This window comes from Penaeus chinensis, chromosome 34, assembly GCF_019202785.1.
Source record: "Penaeus chinensis breed Huanghai No. 1 chromosome 34, ASM1920278v2, whole genome shotgun sequence".
Taxonomy (NCBI): Eukaryota; Metazoa; Arthropoda; class Malacostraca; order Decapoda; family Penaeidae; genus Penaeus; species Penaeus chinensis.
The window spans coordinates 30,750,961-30,755,960 of record NC_061852.1 but is presented as its reverse complement, the minus strand read 5'-3'; positions in this window follow the sequence as shown (position 1 = coordinate 30,755,960).

The window sequence follows — 5,000 nt, the reverse complement described above, 5'->3', positions numbered from 1 at the left end:
AGAAACTGCTGCAGAAAAAGGTATGTATGGGAAGGAATATCTTCACAGCACAAATGATATATCTAATGCACTGCAATTAGGTCTTCATATGAAATACTGATATTGATATAATCAAAATATGTCAAATGCATCGCTTGTGCTGTGAAGTTATTAATTCTCATTCATACCTTTTCTACCTTTGTCACAGTGAAGTTTTTGTAAGCATCAAAATAGGGCAGAGAGGAAGAGTCCACTGATGTAACAATAATAAGTTGGCGTCATTCAGATCAACAGGTTGATTTTGAGAAAGCGCTTGTCATCACAGCAGTAATTAACATGATTTGCAGAATTGGCCTCTATTAGCACTTTGTTAGATGTAGAGGTAGTTTACTTATTACATGCTCATGGTAGAACAATGCACAAAAAATATTACTGCTTTATTGATAACGCATTGTCAGATTTTCTACTGTAGTATCAACAAGGTAGAGTTTTTTCCATTCATAATTATGCATATGATCTTGGTGACTGCACATCGTAAGGAAATTATAAGAATGTATAGAAAGAAGAGATGTGCTGAACAGATTCTGAAAATTTCTTGATCCTATGGTTATAAATCTATGCAATCAAACCACTATTAAATATATTCAACAGTAAGTTCCAAAAACTAAAATGTTTGTTATATTTGAAAAGACAACTGTACTTTTTTTTTTCTTTCTTTTTTATCTGTATCATATGTTTCAATAATGCATATCTGATTAAGTTTTTCAGTGTGAAGCGAATGAGGACATCCCTTAGAATAGGAGAAATATATATTATCCTTTAAAATATTTTATATATCTTAAATATCCACAGTAAACAGGTAGTTCATCTTTTCTTACCATGTTACATTCAACCCAAACTGATTTGGTTTCCAACAATATGATATGATTATAATGGGCAGTTGATTGTTTGTTTGCAAGGTACTGCCACAGTCATCTGATGTGATCCTTTGATTCGTCCTTCAAACTTTTTCCATTTGGGAAGGTGCCTTGGTCTGTACATTGATCATGTAGAATATTGGTGTATCATACATGGCAAATTTTTTGTCTCATACCTTTGCATCAGGTATGTTTACTAGTAAGAAGCAATGGGCCTCTCTATAAGCATGAAATTTTTTAATGATGAATTCATTTTGAAATGCAAGTATATTTTGCTGCTCTGTATGAGTAAATTTTGTGCTTGAAAGTGGTAAAAGAGATGTGAAAATACAATTTATAGAGAATTTTTCACCAAATATGTAATATACATGTTTTTTTTACAGCAAACATATATTTTTTTTCAAAGCAATATTACTTCTATTTAAGTTTTCATTCTCTTTACCATAACATTTCAAATTAATTAACAACTTATAATAATTTTATAGGTTGATGAATACAGCATTAGTCTTACATTTGTTTTTCTTTTCATTTCTTATTTACAGTAATATTCTTCCTCTCTCTTTAAAAAAAAAAATATATATATATATATATTTTTTTTTTTTCCAACATGTAAAATAGTTTTTTATTACATTTTGAAAAAAAAAAAAGACAAAGCAAAAATCTGGCATCTAAGCTTATATAAAGAATATCATAATTTTTAGGTTACATTTCATACATTAATTGTTGAAAAACATGGTAAGGTCATATATAATAAAGATTGTTACACATCTGAAATGAGAACAGGATTTTCCACTGATATAGAATTAGATTAATATCAAAATGAATGAATTAACACAAAACAACTGTTTTAAATTAATGTGCCAAAGAAAGAGAATAGACAGCCCTAAAACAATAAATATATACTTTTCATATTTGTATATTTTGTTTCATATTCAACAGCTATTTCAGGTGAAATGCAATATCTTAAAGACCTGTGCCAGAGACACTGGTTCCTGAAAGTTAAGGATAAAGAAGTAGCTGTTTCTGGAGAATGTGAAAGTTAGTAATTTTTTTCAGTCCTCTGTAGGATGAGAAGGATCTGAAAGTTTCCAGGGGAAAGCTAATGTACAAGATCTCTTCTAGAGTTGAAAGTAATTGTACAGTTATTTCTGTACAAACCATTTGTTTGAGACAGAGTAGTAAGATTCTCTCTCTCTCTCTCTCTCTCTCTCTCTCTCTCTCTCTCTCTCTCTCTCACTCACTCACTCTCTCTCACTCACTCACTCACTCACTCACTCACTCCACTCCACTCCACTCCACTCCACTCCACTCCACTCCACTCCACTCCACTCACTCACTCACTCAACCACCCACTCACTCAACCACCCACCCACCCACTCATACACTCAAACACTCATCCACTCATCCACTCATACATTCACACTCTCACACACTCACACACTCACGCACTCACACACTCACTCACTCAGTCACTCCCCACCCTCTCTCTCCCTCTCTCTTTTTCTTGTCTCCCTCCCTCTGTCTAACTGATTCACTCACTCCCCACCCCCTCCCTCCCCTTTCTTTTTCTTTTTCTTTTTCTTGTCTCCCTCCTTCAGTCTTACTGATAAGGAATTATTATGAATATAGGAAATATGTATGACATGATGTACTGTAACACTAATATGTATGCCTGTAATGTAATTTGATAATGGCATTCCTCTTTTTTGTGGTGAATAAAGCATTTTGGATATTAATTGATCTCCAAATTGAGGTATATCTCATATATTCTGTACAATGTCCAGAGCAGGTGATTCAGTGTGCTATTTTTAATTGGGCTTTACTCTTTGGATGCATATGCCATTTCAGACTTGCAATCATTAACTAGTGTTTAAAAATGTTAATCACAAATGGTGTATGGTGTACTTAATATTTTTAGTTCTGAACAACTTTTTAATGACAATGCATTCATGCTATCTACTAAAAATGTGTAGTTAGCCCTTATGTTTCTACAGACAAATACTGTAACTGTGTCTTGGTGTGTATATGTACATATGCATGTGTATGCATGAATGCACATGTACCTGTATGTATCAGATATTTTATGCTTGTCTGCAGGCAAAGAGGAATGTGCAAACATACATTTTTGTGATATCACATATAAAGTATGTGATATATCATACTCCACCAATATGTGCAATACAGTATTGTCACCCAGTCATTTATCATTCATTCACCACTTTATTCACAATGATATACTTGTGTAGTAAATGGTATGATAATGAGCATGCATGCATCACACACTCACAAGCTCAGTAACTCACAACCTCACAAGCTCACTTACTCATTCACTCTCAAACTTAAACAAGCATACAGACACACAGACTCTCTCTCTCTCTCTCTCTCTCTCTCTCTCTCTCTCTCTCTCTCTCTCTCTCTCTCTCTCTCTCTCTCTCTCTCTCTCTCTCTCTCTCTCTCTCTCTCTCTCTCTCTCTCTCTCTCTCTCTCTTCTCTCTTTCTCTTTCTCTCTCTCTCTCTCTCTCTCTCTCTCTCTCTCTCTCTCTCTCTCTCTCTCTCTCTCTCTCTCTCTCTCTCTCTCTCTATATATATATATATATATATATATATATATATATATATATATATATGATGGAATGTCTCATCACTCAGTAAATACTGTTGTTTGACATGCTTTACCCAAACTAACATGACAGTCACAAATTTACGTTAAATGTTTCATGTTAGTGTTGTGAGTCATATATGTTTTATTTATACTGCTAATTATCCTCATTTTTAAAGGATTAAGCTCAAAAATTTGTTTATTTACTCCAGTATGTCTTTCAGACTTACGTAGCTGTGACATTATATTTTAATCAGTGGTTCTCAAACTCTGACAGAAGCAGGCTGTGTACAGCAGATTAATATTAAGAATAGTAGTTACTATTTAATAAACTAATTTACAAATACAGAATAGGATGTGCTTATAAGTAAACAGAATTAGGTTTCCTAAAAAAATACATTTGAGTTTCCCAGATGCAAAGTCTACAGCTCTTTGGCACTGTAAGCGTCTTAATACATTGGATCATAGCCCAGTACAGAAGTCTTTAGATTTTCAACCAATAAATATATAATTTTCAAATTATTTCAGAGTAAAATGAATATAAGATGTGAGTCTCTGCTTCAGCAAAAGGCTCATTAGGTGCATAGGCTAGCTTTCACAGTGAGGTCTTAGGTCTGGGGCAATTTTATGTTATTTGTTTATTTTTGCTTAAGATTGAAAAACAGGGCAATTTCTCAAGTTCTTAGGGCTAAAGCCCTGGTTACCTATAATGACACCACCACTGCAGCTTTGTACCAGTCCATGAACTAGGGTTTGGGGACCCCTGATATTTATGACATGATGGCTCACTTATTTATTTTCCTTTATCTGTGTTTAACTGCTAGTCAAGAATATGTGTTAAGTTGATTATGAAGGTGTGTAGATCATATCAGACCAAATTTTATCATCATATTTTTCAGGCATGTCTCTCACTTTAATATTTGTATGTACAGTCTTATTGTATGTCATATTATATCCACCATTACTTAAAAGAAAACTTGGATGTGAAAGAATTTCTCAGCCTATATCTGTCTTGATGTTCGGGCATTCTGAGTTTTAGGGTGAATATAAGTTCTGAGGATTATTTGTACATGATGTGTCTCATGGCATTTATTGCTTAGGACCACATATTTTATACCAACATATCTAATTTGTCTTGTGAGTATGATGAATTATGTAATTTCAAACTATTTTGAGTGAATAAAGCAGAATTTGTATTATCTTTGTTTTTGGCAAATCTCTTACTAAGATTTTTTTAAAACATCTGCTTGAAGGTTGGCTCTTTTCTCATTTTTCCAGATCTTGAAAACTTGGCCATACTTTCTTGTAGACTTCACACCATTGTGAATAAATAGAACAAATGCATCCATGTACTATTGAATAATTATCTTTCAACAGTATAAATTAGAATAAGTAATTAAAAAAACAAGAGATGTAACTCAAACTTTTTGATTAACTCTTCATCATCATTACATAAATCTAGAATAAATGTACTGGTATTAGAATCCGTGGACAACTAGCAGCTG